At 44.8% G+C, this 26771-nt stretch overlaps 1 protein-coding gene across 2 annotated transcripts in view; it reads right to left on the bottom strand.

Moving 5' to 3' along the window:
* Positions 1-13250, bottom strand: part of TNR (tenascin R) — a 402595-nt gene extending 389345 nt beyond the window's left edge. For both annotated transcript variants that reach the window (XM_081194287.1, XM_081194289.1), the window contains exon 1: positions 12830-13250. The gene's annotated coding sequence lies outside the window, so the exon portion shown is untranslated. The remainder of the gene's footprint in view (positions 1-12829) is intronic.
* Between the last annotated feature and the right edge of the window lie 13521 nt (positions 13251-26771).

Genomic DNA, 26771 nt, shown 5'->3' with positions numbered 1-26771 from the left:
CACTTTCAACCCTTTATACATACACAGGCCAACAAGGCAATGACTGACCACCAGCGCCACACTGCATGAATCAATATGGCACATGAATCAATATGGCTAACATAACCCAGCAATTCCCACCCCACATGACCAAAACACACTGCAAACAATCAACTGCAACCCACCATGCCTTGGGCCCTCTGATCAATGTGGCGCTGACAAAAAGGACCACTCATATACTCTGCAAAGAATGAAAGTTTACTGTCTCCCTTACCCTACTCCCCACCTTTTCTTTCTTCTTTCTTTCTTTCTTTCTTTCTTTCTTTCTTTCTTTCTTTCTTTCTTTCTCTTTCTCTGTTTCCTCCCCCCTCTCTCCCCACTTCTCTCTCATCCCTCAACCCCACATTGCCTACGACAAAAATGTCACAAATTGACTGTAATGGACCTATAGGAAAGATTCTATGATTTGAAAAGAAAGACACTGAATGTACTTTTGTTACTTATGGAAATATTTTAATAAAACATAACATAATAATGATAATAATTCTGGGCACTGTAGTTTACCCCTCACTGAGTTTCAGTTCCCAGCAATTCTTGACCGGCTGCAGTGCCCAGAATTCTGTGGCGGCCAAAATGTGCTTTGAACGTGCTTGAAGGCATATTACGTATGCAGCCTTGGATTTCCTTTGTGTAGGATCCATCTAAAGGCAGGAGCCACAATCATTTGAAATGGTCTTTAAATAAAGGTCAAATAAAATTGTTATCTGAAACTTTGGGGATTACTTTTTAAATGCTATGCTCAAGCCAGATATTCCTCTTGTCCAAGAGGTAAGCCATAGACTATATAATTACTGAGAGGAGTGTCCTGAGGCCTAACTAGAATGTCATGCTCTGAGAGAAGGTCGAACTGTTAGGAAAACAAGGTGCTACTGACCAGGGTGGATAAAAATCAATGATTTTTAAAAATAAATAAATCAGATTTTTTAAAATTTTATACAAATGGGATTTTTAAAATAAAATGCTTTTGGGGGAAAACTCTTTCTAAAGATAGTTTTCTATTTACCGTATTTTTCGCCCTATAGGACACACCGGCCCATAGGACGCACCTAGATTTTTTTTGGGAGGGGGGAAATAAAGGAAAAAAAATTATTCCCCCCCCCCAGGCGCGGGGCTGGGGCGGGAGAAGCCCGAGCTTTCCCCGACCCCAGCCCCCAGAATGGGAGCCAGAGTGGCTCCCGGAGCTTGCGGGGCTGGGGGTGGGGGAAGCCCGAGCTTCCCCCACCCCCAGCCCCCAGAAAGGGTCCCAGAGCGATGGCGAAGGTGAGCGCACCTTTGCCATTGCTCTTGGAGCTTGCAGGGGCTGGGGGTGGTGGAAGCCCGAGCTTCCCCCGACCCCAGCCCCCAGAACAGGTCAGAGAGCGATGGCGATGGTGTGCGCACGTTCGCCATCGCTCTCGGAGCTTGCGCGGCTGGGGGCGGGGGAAGCCGGAGTTTCCCCCTTCCCCAGCCCCGCAAACGGGTCGGAGAGCGATGGCGAAGGTGCGCGCACCTTCGGCATCGCTCTGGGACCTTGCGCGGCTGGGGGCGGGGGGAGCCGGAGCTTCCCCCGACCCCAGCCCCGCGAACGGGTCGGAGAGCGATGGCGAAGATGCGCGCACCTTCGGCATCGCTCTGGGACCTTGCGCTGCTGGGGGGATAGCTTCCTGAAGCCTGGGGAGCAAGAGGGGTCGGTGCGCACCGACCCCTCTCGCTCTCCAGGCTTCAGCGAAAGCCTACATTCGCCCCATAGGACGCACCCAGATTTCCACTTCATTTTTGGCGGGGGAAAATTGCGTCCTATAGGGCGAAAAATACGGTAGGTTACATTATAGTCCAAAGGCTAGTCATCAGGAAATAAGGATTTGTTTTAAGTTTTGCAAGTGTGTGAAAACTCAAAGTTTTTTTGTTTTTTAAGTTTAATTACATCAGTTAACAAACATGGATACATATGCTAGAATGTTATTGCTTTAGTTAAATAAATTGTTTAAATTGTTATTAAGGAAATGGTTAGTTTCTCCTTCCAATAAAGTACAGCAGAAAAGGTGTCCAAATATAAACAGTTATCTTATTAAACCTCACAATAATGTCATAATTATTGGTCCATGTATTTCTAATAGTATAACCAAATCAGTAATTTTTGATATAACTGTAAAACTACTCTGAAAATTTATTATTCCAAAAATGAAACCTTCATCTGGTTGTAAATATTAAGATTATACCAGCAAGAATGAGTCTTTCTGTTTAAAAAAATGATTTAAATCAGGTCTTACTGACTATTGATTTAAGTCAAATCTTACTGACTAGTGATTTAAATCGTGATTTAAATCAATTTGATTTAAACCAAATCCACCCTGCCGCTGGCTGTCATCTTTGGTGTCAACTTCAAGAAGAGACTTCTTCCATATTGTTTTCAATTGCAGAAAACCCAAAAGGAGAGAGAAAGAAACAGAAAGGCAGTGATGCCTGGAGTATTTTGTCACCCCTTCTCAGTTACATTATGTCCTATCAAGTAATGAATGCCAGTAAAATCCAGATTCTACCAGGCTCTGCCAATAACCACCAGATTTCATTTTGCCACCACTCAGGACTTTTGAAGCTAAAAATTACTCATACTAGTTCTGTACTTTAAACGTTTTCAGTTCTTGGCTGGAGGAAGGAAAATTAACTACGAACGCCAAAATTTGGGATACTCCCCAAACCTGTGCCAAGGTTTTGCAGGGTTTTGGTTTTGTTCTTTGCAGCCTGTTGCAGCAAAAAACAACAACATGTTTTACAGTGCCCCACAGACTGAATTGTTACAAAGAGGTAAGGGATAAAATATATATCTAGCATCGTTGCAGGTGCATCCCCTCGCTTATGCCTGCTGATCACTGAAGCACAGGCACGACCTTGCAATTTGTTGGGTTGGTGGAGCACCAGCAGCAAATAGATAAAGCAAGTTGGTAGCAGCCACAGTGAAGAGGTGCTCCAGGTCTCCAAGATAAGAAGAGCTGAAAAATGCTGTTTGCTGAATGTTTACAGAAAGAAGCAAAGTTCAAGTTGATCAGCAGACATAGTATTGATAACTTTTTAGAGACGAGTGAACTCATCATAATCCAATTCAATATGAATCTGCCAGAACCAGATTAGTTCCTGCAACTGCAGTCTGATTTCCTGTTTTTGAGACTTGATAGTAAGCTGGAATGTTGGTATGTGCACATTATGTTGTCACCATGCAAGGAGGGGAGCAAAAGGCTAATGATGCCTTGCTTATGTCTTTCACCTCTCATTCCCCTTTTTATTTTTTTGCATTCTACTCTGGAAATCACAGTATGTTTGCACACATATTTGCATAGAGTTGGTACTATATTGTGGAAGAGAAGTCCATTATCCCCATCCAAAAGAACAGGTGCAGTTGCCAATTAATTTCAAAGACCATAAGCATGCTGAACTCTGTGTTGAACTGAAGTCTATATATTTTTATTTATTAAGACAAGCAGGTTAAAGTGAATTTTTTTTGTAAGTGCGACATTCATTTACTTTTCCAAATTGTTCTAATGAGATTTAGAAAAGGGTTAACATAGGTGAAGACCAGATATTTGCTGCCCACTCCCATGATTGCATATTACCTAAATTAGGATCTGTAAAAATATTAATTACACATTCATACACCAGAATGCTGCTCCAGAAATCAGACTGACCAATTTGCAGGGTCCCATTTCTCCAGTGTCTGAATTAGAAAAGGCCCAATTTTACCAGCTCCTCAGAACAGGTATAAGTGCTGCAATTTCTAGCATCTGGCATCTCTAAAACTTTCTAGACCAACGAGACAGAGTTGACTATAAGGACATACAGGTCAGAAGGAGAGGATATAAAGTGTGATACAAAGACTGGAAAATAAAAGAAAACCTGTTGAAGGGATGGAGGGAAGTCATGAGCTCAGTAGAGCAAAGAAGTTATTTGCTTTATTATTGGTATGTTGAAATATTGTGTTAAAAAGAAATCAATAAATATTATATATATATATATATATATATATATATATATATATATATATATATATATATAATATAAATTGATGATACCAGCCACCCATATTTGGAATGAAAACAAGTCCCAGCAATTCTTCCCATCTGAAAAAGGCTTTGTGGATGCCCTAGAGGTACCCAAGGCAGATCTAGAAGGTTGCCTGATAACATGCAGTAGGAAAAGCTTCTATTTCTTGGCCTCTCGTTCTTACTGAGCTAGTCAACCTGTATCCAGGCTAGACCAGTTTAAAGTGCAAGTGGTGGTTTGTGTAATGGAATGCTATTGCATTTTTCTTTTTAAATCCTGCCCATTTTTCACAAGCACTGAGTTTTCTAGTTTAGTATTCTCCCTGATAATGCTCATTTTCTAGGGGCAGGGTTTTGTTGTTTTGTCGCAGTCTGAAGTGGTACAGCTCAGAAACAGGTTGACAACCTCAGTAAGCCATCAGCTCATATTCCGTAGAAGCAGAAAATGCCGGACTTAATTTCTTCCAAGCACAGCTGAAAAGAGTGTGAGCAAGAAGTTGAGATCAGAGGGTAAGATCTGTCGCTGATTGCCTCAGTTGCCACATGCTGGAGTTTATCTCTCTTCTGCTTGGGCTGCTTTATGAATGAACCAGCTGCTCTTGCCACTGAATTTATGAGAAGCCTTTGTATTTGCTTACATAACATGCTCAAAGCCTTGCACATTTATATTCCCCTAATTATACTCTGCATTTGCTTGTTGCATTTTCCTTTGGCAATTGAGGAAAGAATTGACACAAATGCACAGAGCAGGCTGCTTGGTGTGAAGGACTGATTAAGGAAAATTTCAGTCTCTTCACACATGACAACTTTCCTGTCCAAATTAATTTCACACTGTCATGCATGAAAATCACACAAGCATTTCTTTTGCCGTGATTACATGGATTACTCTAGGTAAAACCTCAGTGCCTAGGACTTGCCGATCGCATGGTCGGCAGTTCGAATCCCCGCGGCGGGGTGAGCTCCCGTCATACAGTACCAGCTCCTGCCCACCTAGCAGTTCGAAAGCACCCCTAAGTGCAAGTAGATAAATAGGTACCGCTTTATAGCGGGAAGGTAAACGGCGTTCCGTGTGCTGCGCTGGCTTGCCAGATGCAGCTTGTCGTGCTGGCTCCCGGCCTCTTAAGTGAGATGAGCGCACAACCCTAGAGTCTGTCAAGACTGGCCCGTACGGGCAGGGGTACCTTTACCTTTACCTTTACATGGATTACAGCTGCAAGGAGCAGCTCCCCATAATTTGTAACAGCAGTGAACCAGATTCTGGCATGATTCTGAGACACAGCAGCCATAGAGATGGGCACAGAGAAATGATTCTACCTAATGTGGCAAAATGTCAGGTGTGAAGTGGCCCTTGAACATCCCAGATGCGGATTTCACCAGCTCAAAGGCAAGTTCATTGCAGCTGAAATGGTCACCGTTGAGCAACTGTTTGGTGACCTGCATGAAATAGGTTTGATTGCAGTAGCAGTAGTAATGGTCCCTATGTGTGTAGAGACCATCTACCACAGAGTACCTGCTGCTAGGGACAACCAACAGCTAGCAGTGTAGCTAGCTGCTCAGGTGCCTGGGTCGGTGCAAATGCCCTGCACCCAGGGGCAGGGCAAGACGGAGCAGAGCACGCTGCACAGAACCTCCATAGAGTCTGCAAGCCCCACGTTGCTGTTTCAGGCAGCGCAGAAGCTGCAGATGCCAGAGCCGCTGTGTCACTCCCCAAGAGAGACGTGTGGCTCGGGTGCGCTGCAGGCCAGGCCCCGCAGTCACCCCCCTCAGTGATGACACCCAGGGCGACCCACACCCACCACACACCCCTCCTACACCACCGCCAACAGGGGAGAGAAGCATATAGAGGGGAGAGGTGGAGAGAGAGAGTTGTTGCTTTCATGTTCTGCTTGTAAACTTCCAGAAGTATCCGATGGGCTGCTGTCAGAAGTGGGAAGCTGGACTTTTCATCAGACCCTGCAAGGAAATTCTCATGTACCTATACAGGCTGTGTATGCACAGCTCCCTCTTAAGTGCTGCAATTCGAGGTTTTCTAAAAGCACTTTTGTAGAAGTCGCTTTGCAAGTGTCTATGCATCCATGAGCATAGACATTTGCAAGGCAAGTGGGTCCTTGCCAACTGAACCCGCGTGAGGGGCTGGTCTTCTATAGCTCTGTAGCACACATTTCAGTTTATTTGATCCCTCCCCTTTCAATGCACACCATACTCCTTTAAAAAAAATCCTGTGAGTTTATTAATATAGGGGAAGTCTAGTAGCACAGGTGGCTCAAGCTTAGTTATATTGCACTCAGTGTATGCCCAGAGGCATCCTTCCCTTGAGCTATGCAGACAAATTCATGGCTACATTTCTAATTGTTTGGTAGCAGGGAGGTGGGGGACAAGGCACTCTGGGTTGATTATCTTTGAGGTACTTCAGAACACCAAATGGCAAATGGTAGTTCTCAGGTCACTCTCCACGGAAGTGTTTTGGCAGGCTGGGAAAGGCTACACAAGAGCTGTCCCAAATTGTCGTAAGGCCCTCCCCAATAGGAGATTCCCAGAGAAGGCACTCTCAGTTTCAGAACACATTGGAAAATGTAAGGTGGCTCATAACTGCTCTAGCGAAAGGCAATTGCAAAACACCAAAAGAAACACTGGCCAAAAAATATATGAATATGCTTTATGGCTATTTGTGTACCCATAGTCTCTCTACTTGGTCTCTCCAGATATTTTTGACTACAATTCCCAGCATGGCCATGCTGGCCTGGGGTTGATGGGAATTGTAGCCCAAAGCATCTGGAGGGCAGCAGGTTGGGGAAAGCTGCTCTAACCTCATCATGGTGGTTGGAAGATGCCTGGATCCCAGAAACTTCTGCATGTCATCTGGGAATGGCCTGTTTTTACACTCACACCAAGGATAATGCAGTAATTCTGTAACCTTGTTATCACCTGAAGGACCCAATAGCATGAACCAAGCCACCTCCTCCATATGGTGGAGGTGTATATGCCAAAGCATGATTTGGAAAAGAAGTTGAATATGCGAACAGTACAGTGGTGCCTCGCAAGACGAAAAGAATCCGTTCCGCGAGTCTCTTCGTCTTGCGGTTTTTTCGTCTTGTGAAGCAAGCCCATTAGCGGCTTAGCAGATTAGCGCTATTAGCGGCTTAGAGGGCTTAGCGGATCAGCTGATAAGCGGTTTAGCAGCTTAGCGGATCAGCTGATAAGCGGTTTAGTGGATCAGCTGTTAAGCGGCTTAGCGGCTTAGGATCAGCTGATAAGCGGCTTAGCGGCTTGGGGAAAAGGGGGGGAGGGGAAAAACCCCGCAGGAACTCGCAAGACATTTTCGTCTTGCGAAGCAAGCCCATAGGAAATTCGTTTTGCGAAGCACCTCCAAAACGGAAAACCCTTTCGTCTAGCAGGTTTTCCGTCTTGCGAGGCATTCGTCTTGCGGGGCACCACTGTATTTACTCTATCAGATAAAGTAGGGAAATTGAAGCCCGCACCCTGATTCATTAGGTTTGAAAAGATTATAATTATTTCATGTGGAACTCACTGCCGACAGGATGCAATTGCTGTATTTTGAAGAGGACTAAATAAAATGAAGGGCACCTAAGAGCCCCAAACCGTTAATGAATTGAAATTTCTCAACAATAATTAATGTCTCTGAACAGGCCCCAAGTGGTACCATTACAGTTTGCCGATCCGCATCCCTACCCACACCCAAAAGCCACAATGTTGAAACTGAACTTATGGCTACAGATGAACATGACTTTTGTTATGTTGGTAATTATGTAAATCTTGTCATGTTATAAGCCGCCTTGAGCATTGTTCTAACTATGAAAAGGCAGCATACAAATAAAATGAGGATGATGATGATCACAGAATGATTTTTTGAGGTGTGCCAAGGCCCATGGAGATAAGCATCTTTCTCCCTCCCATCTTGTCCTGGGTCCAAGGGCAGATTCAAACACAGCTTTTCGTATCCAGATGGCTGTTCCATTTTGGAACTCCCTTGCAAACCACACGTAGTGATTATTTGTTGAGGCTTCTTTCTTGCTGGGTGCAGCAGCATCCATGCACTGGGAATCGATAGCTAGTGGCAGATTCCCACAGTGTGTACAAATGGAAAAATAGATTCCTATGTAAACATAATGTGCAACAGGCTTCTGCACACATATGGAAGTAATTTCTATGCAGGGTATCCGTAATGTTTGCTATTAATGGAATCTGGAAGAGGGAAAGGAGGTTGAGCTTTGGAGAGATTTCTGTCTAGATGTGAAGAGAAAGTGCAGCTACCATCTAAGGGGAGAAGGTGCTTCTGCTGTTCCAAGCACTGAGGATATGATATTGTTGCTGGCCTGTTGGTGTGGAAGTTAAGTGCAAATACAAGCAGTTCCCTGGACAGACACACACACACACACACACACACACACACACACACACACACACACACACAGTTTTAAAAAATGAGAGGCAAAGCACATACATAGCATATTGTTCCAACATTTCTATTTTTCTGGGAAATGCATTACATGCAGATACTGCTGCCAAGAGTATAATCATCGTGTGTGTGTGTGTGTGTGTGTGTGTGTGTGTGTTTAAGTCATTTGTAACACAGAATCCCCCAGACCTTCACTTCTTTAGGCAGCCTATTTCTCCATCAACAAGAATCTGCAGCCAAAGCCAGCAAAAGTGAAAAGCCTTTTACTTTAGCTAATAGAAACTGAGTCAGCCCCTTAGGAACTCTCTTTCTTCTCACACTATTTTCTGGGTTCTTTTTCCCCAGGAAGGAAAAACTTGGGGTGTGCCTTTCAGTCTCTTATTGGAAAGCCAGGATATCAAAGAAGAAAAACACGGAACGCTTACTCCAGTGTACCTGCCTCTTAACAAGTATGTCATGACCACACTCTGTGGTGGAGGTAACTGTTATGCAATGGTCTCATGAGAGAAAGGCAACATGATGCACGCTGTAAAATGATCCTCAACTTTGCTTACAACTCACTGGGTTATGTCCTAGCAATTGCCACTACAGCTACAATATCTACTTCCCCCACATTAAAGAAAAGAGAACCCAAAATGACTCAGAAGATGTTACTGATTAGATCAACCATTTTAGTAAAGCATCAGATTACTATACCATGTTGAACTGTATTTGTGAAAGTTTTTGCATTTTTTCTATTTACCTAAGAAATTAGAATATTGCAAAATTTACCATTATAAAAAATTCTGAAGCATTATTCTCTCCCTCCCTCTCTCTTTCCCTTTCACACACTGTATATATATGATGACAGTGATTCTCTAACATTTATGTTATCCTTTATCTACCAAGGAACCTCTACATGTCTGCCATGCCATGGGGTCCTCATGAATTGCAGAATATTATGGGACATGTTATGCAGTGCCCCCTCAATTCACGTGGTATGCTAGATCAGGAATGTTGAGTTTCAGTCGCCATGTAAGAATTGAGAATGCAATCCCAGATCAAATCCAGCTCTCCCCTGAAGTTGCACATTGCAGAGGGAGATTGGCTACTGTCGGCCACTCATAGAATTGTAGAGCTAGAAGGGTTCCCAAGGGTCATCTAGTCCAACCCCCTGCAATGCAAGAATATCCTAGTGGCCCTAATGCTTATTTAATAATTACATTTTTACCCCCCACTTTCCAGCTAAAACCTGAGCCTCAAAATAGCTCACAGATATTAAAACCCTACACACACACACATGTATGTATGTACATACATACATACATACATACATACTCATACACACACACAAATAACACAAGGCTCAAATATCTAATAGTTATATTAAATAACTTTTCAGAAAATTGCATGTAGTGCTACTTGCCTAGTGTATGTAGATGACCTCTATCATGCCTGTCTCCCCATTTTCCCTTATAAAGCAATGCAGCCAACAAAGGGGTTTCCCCCCCAAAAAAGTGTGTGTGCGCGCACACACACACGCACACGGAGGTAATATAAATGACATATAATAAGGAAGGGCAAAAAATAAGGAAGACTGGAAAGGGTGGAGGGAGATGTACCAATGCTGTTCAAAATATTTCTACAAAGCAGAAAAATTAGCACCAATATATCCAACAACACGTTACATTGCACAGCGCCTCAAAGAAAAAGTATTTGGGACGCTGCAAGCTGCTGTTTACAGCCCCAGTTTCCTGGAACACAATCTGAACGCTACGGCATCACCACAGCTGCATGAAAGTTGACGATCTTTCAAAATGCATTTGTGACAATCCTTTGGAGTACCTTGTTTTCAATTTTCTGCCACAGCTTTTGACTTAATGCTTAAGACGACAACACAGCTAACTATGTGTGTTTGCTTCCAAGATTCCCCCAGAAAAGGGCAGCGTCTCCTCTGTTGCAAAACTTGACTCTGCTAGATCAGTTCTGGTTCCCATATGTTTTTAGGGTATTGCTGCAACATTTATTTTTATGTTAACTATTCCCACTCTTTCAGATACTCAGGAGAGTTTCAAAAGCAGAGAAAGTGGTGGGTAGAATGCTGCACCAAAGAAGAAGAGTCTAGTCCTCATGAATGCACACAATCCCTAATTGTGTATAAATTGGTGCTTTGGACCATAGCCATGCTTTATATGCCTTCTGTGGTGAAGACTCTTGCCTCTGAATGCTTTTGTGTTCATCTTTAAGGCACTCCAAGTCTCTGTTCCTTTTGCTGCAACAGACTAACATAGCCTTGCGATTCTACACTCTTTGTATCAACGGCCTGCACAAATGTACAATGGGATCATTTATAGAGTCTAAATTTCAGAGCATTGAGGGATTGCAGCAATCTCTAAAATAGAAGAGACCCATTTAAGAGCTCATAATAAATATTGATAAAATGCAGCATTGCCCATTGGCAAAGTGACCTCAGTGGGCATCACACTCTGTTGGGTTCTGTAACCACAGTGGAAGCACATGGCACAATAGCAGTCTCTGTTATGAAAGACAGAATAGCTCAGAGGGTGTCACATTAGACCAACGGCATTAATAGAAGTATCAAGTTTCTGATTTCCAAACAACTTTTCTTTCAAACTGCAAGCTTCTGGATGCAGTATCTAGGTTGCTGCTGCTTGAACACAGGCACTGTGCATCTCAGAAGCCTGTTATTTAACAATATATTAAGCCAGATGAACGGAATTCTAAGAACAGCTCAGGATCTGAATTCTTTGTATTATTTCAGAGGTCTAAAAGATCAACATCAACGCAAAGGACATAGTGACAAACAAAATGTGATGGGTGGTTTAGGACACGGATATAAAATAATCTAACAAGTAATGTTTTTATAGAAATCAATGTTTCCCATACCTTCACCATCATTTGTAATTCTGATCACCTTGTTTGGGGAAAAGACTTAATATAACTGGAAGAGGTGCAGAGATAGATATTGATCAGGGATGTGGAGTCCTTTCTTATAGGAGTAGACTAAAAAGGACAGGACAGCTATGGGGAGAGGGACTAACATATAATAAATAATGAACAGTAAAAGGAAAACCAGCCCTGGAGTTTGCCTAATACCTTCTGATGCACTGAAATCAAACAAGTTCAAAATGAGCAAAAAGGGAGGAAGTTTCCAAGGAACACAAGTTGATTTGTGGAACTCACTGTCACTGGAAGTGGCAATAGCCAACAGGGCCACTGGAACCAGCTTCCAGAGAACCATGAAACTAATTTCACAAGCCCAAGGGTGTTGAGTTGGAAACTTCCCAGCACAAGGGACTTGTAGTTTTTCTTTTCTTGAATAGATTCCCCCCCCCATGCCACTGGTTCTGAAACTGTAAAGCATTGTAAAGGCAGTTTGGGACAGGCAGTGAGGGTGGGGTCATGACAAGCCTGAGACACAGCTGCATTTGGGATCCTGCCTCAGATCAGGATAAAGAAGTGCTACCTATTATCAGCCAATGTAGTGGCAAAACACAGGGGCAAGTGATGAATACATGGAGAAAAGGGAAGGAGAATAAAACAAGGTGGCTTATGGTAGCAAAGGGGCAAAAAGAAGAAGTAAAAGCCAGTTGGAACAATGGGGTTTGAAACAGAAGCAATAAAGGAGCTTGGCCATGACAGCTGCATCTTCCCAGGGACTCTCTTGCCCATTTAGCATGCAAATAATGACATTTTCCCCACTACTTTCTCCTTTCGCTGCAGGCACTGGGAGTAAGTTGACTCTCTTTAACCTCATTTTAACAAGTCTGGACACAAAAGTGCAGCAGCATCAGATTTCCTGGGGAAGCCCCCTCCCCACAGCTGCTCATCATTAACTTGTGCCCTATCACTCCCCACTCCACCCACCGCCATCTGTACCCCAAGAGGGGCACCCAGCAACTGCAAACCCTATTAATATCTTCTAGGGACCTCTGCCAGCACCCACAAGCTGGCAGTTATGAAAACCTGGCCACTCGCCCATCCTGCTTCATCTGCAGGGCAGTACAGAAAAACGATGAGCCAACCAGAGGCGCGCACACCCATCAACCTCCACCTCCAGACTCCTCTTCGGCTCCTCGAAACCAACCTCGAAACCAGGAAACAGTTAACAAGATGTGCTCTCCTGCACAGCAAGGAGACCCGACCGCGCACCTATGCATTATTGCACACCCCACCTGCCTATAGGAACAAGCGCAGAGAGGCACACAGAGCTGCCTTTCCTTCAATGCACAGAGCTCGCTTCCCAGTATCCGAAGAGGAAGAAGGGGTGAGAGCGGCAGGCGGCCCATTGCGTCGCTCTCCTTGGTGCTGAAACAAGCCAAGCCGCGCAGTGCAAAGAAACAAGTAACGCCGGACTTACCCAGGCTGGGAAGAGCAGCAGCAACCCAAAGGAAAGAGAAATGGCCCCAGTCTTGGCTCTTGAATCCACCGACGGCTGGGCTGTCTGGCCCCCAGGCTGTCCTCTTCAGCCCCCCACCCGTCTCCTCTTCGTAGAAGGAGAAAGAAGCCGGCAAGAAGCAAAGCTGGGGGCGGGGAGATGGGGGGGGGGGAAGGAATCAGGTAAATGATGAGGCGGGGGGAGTCAGACGACTCACTCGGCCGATGGCAAATCTCCTCCAAGCCCCCTGCTTGCCTCCTATTTCCCTCTCAGTCTACTTGTGTTGAGGCAAGAGCCCTAGCGCAGCTGAAAGGTTCCCCAGCCTTTTTTGCGCTCTCCTCCTCGCTCGCTCGCTCTCTTCAATTTCAGCAGCGTGGAGTCTTCTCTCTCTCTCTCTCTCCCTCCCTCCCTCCCTCTCTCTCCATCAGCCTGCAAGGAGCCACCTAGTGGCCAAATGGAGACGCAGCCCCAAATCCTAACAACACAGAGAGGGGGGGGGGTGTCCACTCTATTCGAAGCATTTTTTTAAAGCCTCCGCTTACCTGTGCAGATGTGCCTGCCTATGGCAACTTTAGATGCTGTTTTGCAATGTCCCCAGGAGTGGATGGGGGTTCAATACACTTTTGCCACTTTTCCCATTGAAGGGTTTGGTCCACCCAATGACATCTCATTTTTCTCAAGGATAGGAAAGCATCAGTCATATCGTGCCAGTCACTCCGATCAGGACAAACTCAGAGCCTCTAGTTCCAACTTGCAGGGTTTCACTGCCCATCAGATCTGTAGATTTTTAGGGTCAGTTTATACATTCAGCTTTACCAGAGGTGGGGTGGGGAGTGGGGTGGGGGGGTGGAGTGGATGCTTGAATACTTCTAGCAGACAACACAGCTTCTGTGCAGTGTCCAGCTTCTGTACAGTCAAGAATAGGGTTAAGCCTGCTTGGACATAGCCAAGGGAGTGGGGGGACAGCTGCCTCCTCATCAAGCAAAACAATAGAAATATTTAACTAACTGACCAATCATGTCGGTTCTGCCCCCCCAACAAAATCTTAACCCCACCCCCCATGAGCCAAGGTGTGGGAGAAGAAATACATATTTATTATCTTATTATATTACATTATTGGAAGCAACAGCAGATCTCCTTGTTACTGAACCAGTGAGCAAATCTGATCTGGATGTTATTATGTTGGTACACCAAGCCTCCTCTGGCTGGTCTCCATGCCATTCTCTCCTTTAGCCAGTGACATCCTACAGGCAGCTGGGAACAGCAAGTGCAGAGAGGCTGTTGCACTCAGGTCCTGCTTGTGAGCATCTCAAAAGCAAATTGTTGGCCACGGTGAGAGCAGAATGCTGGGCCAGATCTCTCTCTCTCTGTGAATGCACATGCTCACATTCTTGAAACGTTGCTACCATATGTAACAATTAATTGCCAGCATTCTGTACGCTGTTTGGCTATCCGTTTACCTTCCTCCTTGGACCTGTGGGTGGAAGTTGTGATCCAAAACATCTGCCACTCTGATGGGAGTTGTAACTGAAAACATTTGGAGAGCACTAGGTTGGGTTGGGGGAAAGCCACATTTTCCCCCTTTCGTCATAACGGCAGTGCAGTACATCATGCTCAGAGGCAGTGCCTTGCTAAAGGTTATCAAGCGAGCTTCATAAAGACTAAATGGGACCTGCGTTGTTGGAGCAAACCAAAGGGCCATCTAGCCCCTGATTCTGTTTCCAGCAGAAGTCAGCCTCTGGAAAGACCACAAGTAGGGTATGAGGGCCACAGCGTCCTCCTCTGATGTAACAGAGGAGGAGGCAGCTAGGTTAAACTCAACTCTGACATTTATTTTTGTATGTGCAGGGAACTATTTCTCTTTTAATACCGAAGGACATTCAGTTGTGTGAGTCTCCCCCTTGCTCCCTGCAGTCTAAGGTGAAGTAGCCCCAGAATAGGTTTACAGACTTGCCTGCTGTTTGGAAGAACTAGGCAAAAGTAAATTGGAATGTGGGGTACGGTTGTGGCAGGACACAGCTTCCAGGAGTCCTTCCAGTGCAGACCCTTCATCCACTGCCATCACCCATTCACAAGTTTTGTTATTATGCTAAGGATATAGTTTGCACTTTCACAGAAGAAAGCACAATTAATTTAGTTTCTGCACAGGCACCTCTGAAGTGTCCAAAACATGTGTTATCTTGGGATTGCTCTTTACAACAATCCAATAAGGTAGGTCAGATTTAATAATTCCATAAAACAGGTAAAACTGGGCTGAGGCTGAGAATCGTTGTTTAAGGAAACATAATGAGTTCATGGCAGAGATGTGATTCAAACCCATGATTTCCTGAGCTGTAGGCAAGTCTCTTACCCATGATGCTACTCTACTCTGAAGCCAGTGTGGTGTAGTGGTTAAGAGCGGTAGTCACGTAATCTGGGAAACCGGGTTCGCGTCCCCGCTCCTCCACATGCAGCTGCTGGGTGACCTTGGGCCAGTCACACTTCTCTGAAGTCTCTCAGCCCCACTCACCTCACAGAGTGTTTGTTGTGGGGGAGGAAGGGAAAGGAGAATGTTAGCCGCTTTGAGACTCCTTAAGGGGAGTGAAAGGCGGGATATCAAATCCAAACTCTAGCATTCCTCTGGATTAAGGCACCCACTTCCTCATAAAAGTAGCTTAATTTACCGTGGGCCATTTGGCAATGGTGTCCAGCTGCGAATCATCTGCTGCGTATTTTCACACCTCATTGCAAGAGAAAATTCTCTGCAATGCTCCCCATGTACACAACCCTGGAGGGGGTCCATACACAGCATGGTAAACAAAACAGCAGCAAGCTGACACTTGAAGCAATTAGGAAAATCATGTTGGAGGCATTGGTGAGATGAGACTGCTCTGGGGTCTCCTGGAACCAGGTGAACTAAGAAGTGGATGTCTTGGGAAAACACGGGAGCACCAAATCCCCAATAGTTATCCACTTTTGGGGTGGTTTTCTGCCAGCACTGCAACTGGATGGCCCAACTGCTTGCTGCCAGGTCTCCTTGTTGGAAGATTACAAAGACAAATATTTGCTCCCCTGATATGTCAGTGATCAGCTTTCCTTTTTGCAGTCTTGTCATGTATCCTGCCTTGCAAGCGCAACATCCAACTCCATTAGGCAGCAGTGCAACTAACTACAGCCGTTGCATAGGATGCAGGTGACACAGGGATCCCAAGTGTGGTGTCCCCACCAGTACCTTGTGTGGTACCCGCAAAAGGTCTTAGTAAAAACCCCTTCAAAAATTCACAGTACACAAGAGACTGTTTGCTCCACTGTTTGTAGTGGCTCAGCATCTCCTATGTCTAGAGCCTTTTTCCAGAGGGAACTCACGGGAACTCAGTTCCTGTACCTCTCAGATGGGTTCTATTCTAAGAGAATGAGGGAGGTGTTCATGGTGAGTTAAGGCACCTTTTTTCCTAGAAAAATAGCACTGTTGAATATGTCCCCTGAAAGATGCCCACACTTCATGGGATGGCAGAACTGGGCATTCTCCCTCTTCCTTCAAGTAGAGAAGATGTGCTTCTCTCCATGAGTGAACATGGCACTGGCTGATGTCAGTGGAGAAGTAGAATTGGTTGATGAGAGCTTTTGAAGCAAAGCATGCAATTTAAACAAAGAAAAAAGTTCATTGGGATGTAATATCAAGTATGTAAGTAAATAAACATGCAAAACATGATGGTTGCTGTTTTTTTTTAAATGGCTTCTACCTTGTTTTTCCTTCCAAAGGAAAGCCCCAAACAGCTAACAATGACACCCACTCAAACAACATACAAAAATTCTGATTTTGCTGGCCATGGTCATTATCATCAATTCATAATCAGCATTTTATTTGTATGCTGCCTTTAAATAGTTACAGCCATGTTCTATTCTTATTGCTTAAGGGCAATAAGAATACCCTTAAGAATCACCTGGATGCTAAAGATTTTGTCCAATTTTAAATGTAACTCATTGACTGGATCAAAACTAAGGCTATGCCAGAAGTTCTCAAAATTGGTATTTTGGATTGAAAGGGGGGGCTGCATTTTGGAGATACAAAGTGTTCCCTCCAGTGCCACCCTTCCCACTTTCAGCGCTGTTCAGCCCAACTCCACTGGTACTCCTGAGCCATTTTTACTTTTAACCTGCCCCTTCCTCATTCTGGCTATGCTAATCAGAGATCACATAGTCAGTGCGATGAAGTGATGATGTTATACAGACCATCAGGTTTGATTTGGCTGCATGATTGCCTCACAGAGTCAAACCAGAGCGAAGGCAATGCGCCGCTGTTGCTTTGAAAAGGCAGGAAGCAGCCCAAAGACACTGTGCAGTGTGTTAAAGCTAAACCATTGCTTTAAGTATCTTTTTGTTGCTGCTGTTCTAATCTGTTTGCAAATTTAATTGACTAGTAAGTGCAATCCTTATGAAGTTTCGATTGCTCGTGTAAAATTTAGTTGTTTGTTAAATTGAATATTGAATGGGGGGAACAGATCATAGCCTAGTCGTTGATCACATACATTGCCTGCAGAGGGTCTCAAGTCTGCTCTCTGCTCCCTCCCTCCCTCCCTCCCTCTCTCTCTCTCTCTCTCTCTCTCTCTCTCTCTCTCTCTCTCTCAAAGCATCTCAGGGAGCAAGGCTAAGAAAATCCTTGGAGCTACACTAGAAGACAAGCAGAAATAAGCAAATACCAGCAGGCAGCTCAGTAGCCCAATTCTCTGCCTACAACTTTTGCGGATTCTGAAGGCTTCCCCAGAGACAGGCAAAAAAGAGGGAGTGTTGTAGCAGATGGAGGTGGAAGAGTTCTGAGAAGGCAGAAGGCTGTAGCACTGCGCATGTGAAATCACATGTATGCATTAAAAACAACACTTTGGAAATGGAACACTAGCATGACAGTGAGCAGGGTGCGCTAGAACCTAACTAGAAACCCTGGTTTTCCTGGGAGGGAGTTTTCAATAAATGTAATAAATTCCCCCTCCTCAACCGTCAATCTAACATCTCAGGAGTCTCCCACTCATGCTAATGAATGTGTAAGGCTCTTGGAGACTGACTTGCAAACAGTTACTTTCCACGTGATGAATGCAAGCAGATTGCCAATGTCCTAGCTGCAAACTCCTTGATCTTTCCACTATGTGTCTCTTTTCACTATTCAGAGTGGGAAGAGCCAAGACATAGCTGTGCCTTAGATGACAGGTGGAAATATATATAGCTTTGGGGGGAGGTGTGGGGGGGGGAAGTGTTGGGGAAAACTGTTCTGAGTTGGTAACATAATCAATATTATTAGCTCTATTGGCAACGGCCTGTTCTATGATTCCCTTCTGCTTTTTAAATATATATATTGCAAAACAATGCATTCACCATTTCCTGCCTTCCTGAAAAACTGTATTTTTTAAGCAAACCACCAGGAGACAGTCACACTTTGTGACTGTCAAGGCAGTAGATCAACCCTTGGCAATGGCAGCTCTACTCTCAGCTGACAGGAGACTCTTCAGGCTTCAGCTGGGGACAAAATTGGGTCTAACTGGATGATCAGAGTGAAGCATTTCAAGGAGCTTCCTAATGACACTCTGGCACAGAGAACCTTCTGTGTCGAGCTAATACAGACCCCGATAAAGACACAGCTTGCTCCTGAGCCAAGAGCCAAGCAGCTGAGTAGACAGCCCAGTGGAGGAGTGCCATTCCAGTCACACAATTGCATGCGCTGTGCTCATTAGCCAAGTGAATACATTGAGACTTGGCACCTCCTGTTGCTAACGCACAGGCTGCCTGCCAGCGAGTGAGTCAAAGGAATGGATCTATTCATTCTACTGGCACAGAGGGGTAATCTGAGCCAACTTGTGTGCAGAGACAGGAACGCTTGCACATACAGGGCGCACGAAGATGCCTCTTCAGCACACAACACAAGGCATTCTCCTCACCCTTAAAGGGGTTCTGGGCACCCTTGGGACAACCAATGGCAATGTTACAAAGGCAGGGAGTGGGGGAATGGGGAGCAACACCAGGCAACCAAACCAGTGCTTGTGTTTTAGGGACTGAGCTGGCAACCCCAAAACGAAAGAGCAACAGGCCTACCACACTGCCCTGATTACCATGAAGGTAATTTCTCTCTTTTCGTTTCCCTTGCCACCTTCCCTTTTTATATCTCTAAGTTTCTCAGAGGTGTCTTTTTAAAAGCCCCCAAAATGGTCCTCAGTGCAGCTAATAACAATCAAATGCAAAAACTGGTTCAAACTCTTTGAATCAACAAAAGCAGCTTGGCCATTGCTCAGTCTCATGCTAATGCATGCAGCTTTAATATGCCCATTATTTACTGTTGAGCTGGAGCTTGAAACAAAGAAATAAAAACCAAGTCAGGTGGAAAAGTATTTTTTTAAAAAATAAGAATAAAAATCACACACAACTAATCTGCTTATGTTGGTTTAAAACGGCCCAGCTGGCAACTAACTATAAGCAAATCTTGGAGCGGAGAAAAATCCTCTCTCCTCTGCAAATGGCTTTTTGGCGCAAGAAGCCAATCAAGCCATTGTTGGGGATGCCAGTTTCATTCCTGGGACCAGAGTTGATATGCCTTTAATAGCCAGGTAGAGGAAGAATTTTGGAAGGTGCTGCTTCTCCCATTCCTCCTGTATTATCGTGGCAGAAGTAGCACTTGCAGGAATTCTCCCTCTCAACCACAATCTCAGCTTTAAGAACCCTGTTCCATTTTTAATATGACAGCCCTGGACATCTAGATTATGATCTAACTTGAGAGAACTTTACTGGGGGGGGGGATGAGCAGCTGCAGTTGCAGGAGGGGCAGGTGCCCTCACAGTGCAGCTGCTGGGATCTCAGCTTTGCCATCATCACCCAAAATAAAGGAATAAAGAAGAGGGGTCAATGTATTGAAAAGCTTTTAACATAAATATAGGTAAAAGGTAAAGGGACCCCTGACCATTAGGTCCAGTCGTGACCGACTCTGGGGTTGCGGCACTCATCTCACTTTATTGGCCGAGGGAGCTGGCGTACAGCTTCCGGGTCATGTGGCCAGCATGACTAAGCCACTTCTGGCGAATCAGAGCAGCGCACGGAAATGCCATTTACCTTCCCGCCGGAGTGGTACCTATTTATCTACTTGCACTTTGACGTGCTTTCGAACTGCTAGGTTGGCAGGAGCAGGGACCGAACAACGGGAGCTCACCCCGTCGTGGGATTCGAACCACCGACCTTCTGATCGGCAAGTCCTAGGCTCTGTGGTTTAACCCACAGTGCCACCCGTGTCCCAACATAAATATAGTTTAATTACTGTACAAATAGAGAAAAGGGTAGGGGGCAATCCTCTTGTATGATAAATCATAAAGTTAGGCTGCATGAAGTCGTGGGGAGGGAGGTCAGCTGGGACATGGCTGTGGGAGAGGTGGAGCTGGGTCAGATGAGGGCCACTGAGCAGAACAAAAGGCCCTGGAGGCATGAAGAGCCCAACATTTAGCTAAATGAGCCCATGGGTCCATGGATCACTCTTTCCAGTTGGCTACTATTATCCATAATGAGATCCCATAGCTTGAGGACATGGGCACATCATGCCATCAACAGGGGCTAAAGAGGCTGCACATCAAAAGGCATGCACTACCACCCACACGGCAAGGAAACAAGTTTCAGGGTGAATAAGGTCACAAAATTTTCAGAGGAAAGGTTAATGAGGACACTCGTCCTGTACACAGAGTCCTCCAACAACTCAACTCAAGATCCTTGCGTAGGAGTTTTTGACAGGAATTTATGTTTATATGGTTGTTTGGTTTCCCTCTAACAAGAAAAGCTAAATTTAGCAGGTGGAGCAGAACATATTCCTCAGGGAGGACTTACCCTTTATCACTGTGACACCAGGTAGAGAATCCATCCTGCAGCAGCTGAGGGGAAGCCATAGTGATGATAGTGGTTCGGGACATTGCTTCTCAAGCGGAAAGGCCAGGTCAAGGATATGTTGGCTGCAAATGTCTCTCTTCCTTCAGTCACATGCAGGTCCCTGATGCTCAGCCAAAGCAAGACCCCAGACAAGTCAACAATCCCAGTGGAAGACTGGCAGAACTGAATTTCTGCTTGCACTCAACCAACAGCATGCCTGGAAGGGAAGGAAACCTCACAGACAGACAGGAATCAGCCCTGCTGTTGTGGAAATGATGCACAGAGGGGTTGTGCTTAGGCTCAAGGTCTATCAGTGGCTATTGGCTGATGTAATGGAACCTCCATGTTCAGAGGCAATGTACCAAGTGTTGAGCGCCAAACAACAAGAGGAGTTGTATCACCCCCATGTGAGTGGCCAGATGCATCAGGTGGACCAACCCTGGAGAATGAGGACTCCGCTAGATGGCTGGTGGAAGAAGGAAGAACCTCTTACTGTATTGGTAGGAGGGAGATGAAGCCTTTCCAAGCAGAAGGCTGGCTGTTCACCAGCAAGGCTTGGGAGCATCAGAGTCAGCAGCTGTAAAGGGTTGGAGGAAACACATGAAGCTGGTTATGGTAACAGGAGGAACTTGGTGCCTAACTCTCTGTACCACTGTGGCAGCTTGCTGGATGAGAGAGCGAACCTGACCATCATTTGTCCTGTTGTTGCAGTTGCACTACTGTTCGCAGACATCAAGAGGGATCAGGCAACACCAAGGACAAGCAAGTTTCTACTGGTCCTACATAGCTCCTCAGTCTTGCCAACTCATCACTCAGACCTAGGCTGATTAGCTCCTTGACCGGCTACTCTGCCTGCCTGTGAGCCTCCAGACTGCCAGCCCTTTCTTATTGGATTTAATTCCTCAACAAGAACAAAGGCATAAAAAAGTATTGGGTGGCTGCTTTCTTTTGAAAACTGTCATCAGCCAGGAAGACCAGGGCAGTTTAAGTATCATGGCCAGACATGAAGCCAAAATGGACTGAATCCAAATAATCAGCTTCTTCCAAGCACCCCTGAAGCTGGGCCGCCACCACTTTCTCAAGCACCTTGTCCCCAAAAGGCACTCGTTGTTTTAACACTTCTGGGGTCAGGGAGGTCTTTTTAAGGAGTGGTATTCACATAGGCTGAGGCTTAGTTTTCACCAACATGGTAAACTCAAGCCTAGTACTACTTCAGACTGCTGTAGGGTCACATGACTGAATATTCTGCCATACGCAAAAAAAATAAAATCAAACACCGGACTGAAATCTCCTTGACATGATAGCTTCCTGTGCGTAGGGATTTTGTTTCAATTTTTTGGTCAGGTGAACAGACAATCAAGTGACATCATCCCAGTCTGAAGTGGGACAGCCAGGACACAGATTCAGCTCCTCAAGGAGAACTGAGCTCAGGGGGTGGGGGGTGAAACCTGAATGGCAAAGAGTTTCAGCCCTTGGTCAGGTCACTCAGGGGCATATAGCATCATGGTGCCTCCTTCCTTCCCTCGCTTCCGTCTCTTCTCTTTTCCTTCCTGGGATTTAAATGTCCCAGTTTTTAAAAATGTAATAGTACAGGCATAGATCATTCTTATCACCACTGAAGCATCGCCTTTTGCAAACAAGATGAAACATTTCATAGTGTTACCTTGAGTTTTATGCAGGATTCATGTAAATAACAGCGGCGGCAACAAGGCCATTTCAGCACCTGACAAATGAATAGCTGCAAGGAAATTTCCCTGCAATGAGAAAAGGGAGAACAAGGAGAAATGCAAAAGGGGCAATTAAAATTACCAGAGGACTGAAGCTTCTTCCCTGGAAGGAAAGGATAAAACTGTTCTTGCAATGGGTAGTAATCAAGAAGAAGCCTAAACAAAGTTGCAAGCCTAACCATGCCTAATCAGTGAATTCAGTGGGCCTTACTCCCAGGTAAGCTAGGTTAGGATTACAGCCTAAACGGGGACACGGAAGAGAATTATAACATGATGAAAAGCAAATGGAAGGATCACCCACTCCTTCTCCTAATATTAGAAGACACAGGTCACTGATATAAGGAAGTTGGTGGGAGGGGGGGGGTTCATGCAGTGTGTAATTATGGAATTCACTGCCACAGAGTATGGCAATGACCACTGACTTGAATGGCTCTGAGAAAGAATTAGAGACAGATACTTGGATGATGTCTACTGGCAAGTCAACCACAATGGCCAAATAGGGGGTCCACAGAGAGGTTAACTGCGCCCCTGATCACCTTTTTAAAATTAGTTATTTACTGATACTTATTCAAAGATATACAGAAATACATACTCACTGCAAATTATAATTTTATAATATACTGAAATAAAACAGCTACTTAATATAAAAAGAACAAGGACAAAAAGGAGAAAAGAAAATAAAGACCTAAGGAAAGAGAAAGCCAAAGAGGAGAGAAGGGGGGGGGGAGAGATTAAAGAAAGATAAAGAAAGTTAAAAGGATTTCCGGCTCTCTGTCCTGCAGCCAAATATAGTATTCACTCATTAAGATCCAACCATTCTGTCTTCTATAAACTAGTATTTTTTCAATCTTCAAATCTAGGTATTATAAATTCATTTAATCTTTCACACAAAAAGTCCATATGAAATTTCAAATCCTTAATAAATGCTAGTAATTATTTTCTTTAGTTAAACACATTAACTTTGCCATCTCAGCCAAATCCAATAGTTTTATCAGCCATTCCTCTATAGTAGCTAAGGTGTATCTTTCCATCTTTGTGCATATAGCAGTCTTGAAGCTGTGATCATATATAATCTCCCACAATCCTTTTCCAGTTGTGTATCCATTAACCCTGAAAATAAGAGTTCTGGCTTCAATTGAATATTAGCCTTTAAAATCTGCTGTATGTATTTGTATCCAATATTTTTTAGGCTTTTTACATGTCTGCCAAGCATGAAAAAAAATGTCCCATTGTGCTCTTGGCATTTCCAGCAAACAGTTGAAACATTTTTATACATTCTGAATAGTTTCTCAGGAGTTAAATATCAACAATACATCATTTTGGAGAAATTCTTTTTAAGATCATAACACAATGTAAATTTAAATCCCTTAGTCCACTTGTGTTTCCACTGTTCCATCTGATTATTATAACCAAAACTTCTTGCCCATTTAATCATGCATTCTTTAACCTGTTCCAGAGGCTTGAGACAAAAGTGAGGCTTGGCATCACTTTTGTGCGTTGCTTGTGAGCCTCCAGTGGCAAATGGCTGATCACCATAGGAAACACACCCCTAGACTGGATGAGTCCTCAGTTTGGTCCTACAAGTCAGTTCTTAAGGGCAACCTTGAAAAGGCAGTGCAGGGAGAAAGGGAGGGAGGGAGGTGCTGGGCTGAAGAGGACCAATTTGCACCAGTTCCATTTCCAAACCAAAAACTGGAACAGCATAGACTAAGCAAAGGAACAACAGGTGAAAGGAGTGGAGCACAAGGTCATAAGGCGACATTCCACAGTGAAGGCAACAGTTGCAGGACCATGGACAGCTCTGATAACTTACTCCAAGAAAGGCTGGAAGCAGGTTAAGCCTTGGGAAGCATCTCCAGCAGCAGACTCAGAACCCTGCATGTGGTCTGGCTCCTTCGTGGGAGACTCAGAAGCCGCTGACTCCCGGTCTACATTGCTGCTGGACTCTGGGGGTTATGACACCGGTGGATGAACTGAGTCAGTGTTTAAGGTAAAGGTAAAGGGACCCCTGACCATTAGGTCCAGTCGTGGTTGACTCTGGAGTTGCGGCGCTCATCTCGCTTTATTGGCCGAGGGAGCCGGCATACAGCTTCCAGGTCATGTGGCCAGCATGACTAAGCCGCTTCTGGCGAACCAGAGCAGTGCACAGAAAAGCTATTTACCTTCCCGCTGGAGCTGTACCTATTTATCTACTTGCACTTTGATGTGCTTTCGAACTGCTAGGTTGGCAGGAGCAGGGACCAAGCAATGGGAGCTCACCCCACCACGGTGATTCAAACCGCTGACCTTCTGATCGGCAAGCTCTAGGCTCTGTGGTTTAACTCACAGCGCCACCCGCGTCCCGAGTCAGTGTTTACCTGTGACCATATGCCTATCTAGTCAGCTTTTCTCTATGAGTGTAATGGACTGGAAGCTGCTCCATCTGAAAGGCAGTGCAAGGATTTTGTAAAGTAATGGGCTCAGGGCTTCATGGCAGTAAGTAAGGAACCCATGAAGCACAGAGCAAGGCAAGCCTCTTGCCACCTCCTTCCAAGTCACTTACTTTTCTTTCCCACTCATTTTGGAGATGGCCTGGATAAGCAATGCTGATATTAATACTGCATCACCATTAAACTGCCGTCACCATGATGGGCCTCCAAGCGCGTTCATCCATTCTAGACAGCATTCGTAGAGACAGCAACCTCATCATCAAAATAAATAGCCCTTAAAAGCGGAGACAGGAGACAAGCAGCCTCGTGGGGCTTTGAGATGTGGCGGACGCAAGGCTGTGCTGTATGCAAAGCTGGAGGGAAGCTGACAGCACTCAGGGAAGAGACGGTGCTTAATATGCTCATCAGTTCACAGGCTTTCAAAGGATGTGATCTTGTAGTTAATGTGCAAGGCGGGTGAAGTTCATGCGTGCTACCAGCCACACTCAATAGGTGACAGGCCCAGGCTGGGACCCTGTGCATGGCATGGGGAGGGGTGTGCTAAAACGTAGACCTGACAGGAATCCTTGGGGTCAGGGGCTTGAGCGGGGAGGTAGAGTACATCAATTAAAGGGCATGGAACTGTTGACTGAAGTCCAAAAGCCAGGCTGCTCACATTTATAACTAGCTAGGCTGGCCAATCCAGAGGCTTCTTGCTGCCTACCAATTCCAGAGGCTGATGTCCCACCTCCTTCTGTGAATGAAGGGGTTCTGTGACCTGAACATATATAGTCCCTGGGGTCTTTTGGCTTCAGACACTGGGATTCTGAGTTCATCCTGGAGTTCCTTTGGTAGTCTGAGTTCTACGTTTTCTCTCATCTGATCATCAGAGGTAGACCTCCCGTTCTGCACATAGACGGGAAAACTAGACTGTTCTATTATGCTTCTAACTTCAGGAGACATTTTATCTCTAAGCATAGGGTCTAGACTTCAGCCTTTGGCACCTGCTGTAGACAGTTAAAATCAGGACGAGTCTTCTATCCCTGCCTAGGTTGCCAACCCTTTGATTTCATTTTATTTTTTTTTTATAAAATTTTTATTAGGGTTTTCAAAAAAAATTTAGACAAACACAAAAACATAAACAACCACATACAGACACAACACACAAATAACAAGTATAATTTTAAATCCTTAATTTCTTAACCACTTTCCCAGACTTCCCCCACCTCCCCTTCTTGCATCCCTATTCCAATAATTAACTCAGCAAGTTCTTATCCCCAAATTATCCCTTATTAACATGTTACTTAATTCGTCTTAATTAACCGAATTTAAACTTCTAAACCTCATTTTAATACATAACCTTTACCCCTTTTTCTAAGGTCGACCCAAGTTCCCTTTCACGAGTTTCCCAATTTTTATAATTATTACCAAACAACCTATCCAATAAAAACATATAATTATACCCCTTTGGATTCCAAAATTCCCCCCCCCTTCCCCGGTTTTGATCCCCAGAAATTATCCTTCAGTCTTTCAATTCTCAGCCTGGGTCTATCACGTCCGAGGCCCTTAAGTCTCTTTCAGTCCCTCTCAGCCGGTTTTGTTGGCAGTCCTTCATGTTGAACATCAAGTCTCGGAGCAGCTTTGACCCACCAGGGTCTATATTTTTTCCAACCAGACCTCCATATTCAAAGAAAAAGTCCAGATCCTGTTTCTTAGTCTTTTCAGATACCAATGTCCCAAATGTCCCAAATACTTCAATTTTTGCCTTTATCGAATTTGTAATCCAAGGGTCTTCCGAACTCCCCATAGGGAAGAGTCCCCAATCTTCATTCTCCATTTCATACCAAGTTTTCATCATCCGAACCTTGCTTTCCTTATATTCCATCCTGACAAGCCTCTGGTTGTCCTTTTCCACCTGCGGCA

Source organism: Podarcis bocagei, assembly GCF_964188305.1.
Source record: "Podarcis bocagei genome assembly, chromosome: 5".
NCBI lineage: Eukaryota > Metazoa > Chordata > Lepidosauria > Squamata > Lacertidae > Podarcis > Podarcis bocagei.
The sequence above is the reverse complement of the archived record's forward strand: the minus strand, read 5'-3'. Positions and strand labels throughout refer to the sequence as shown.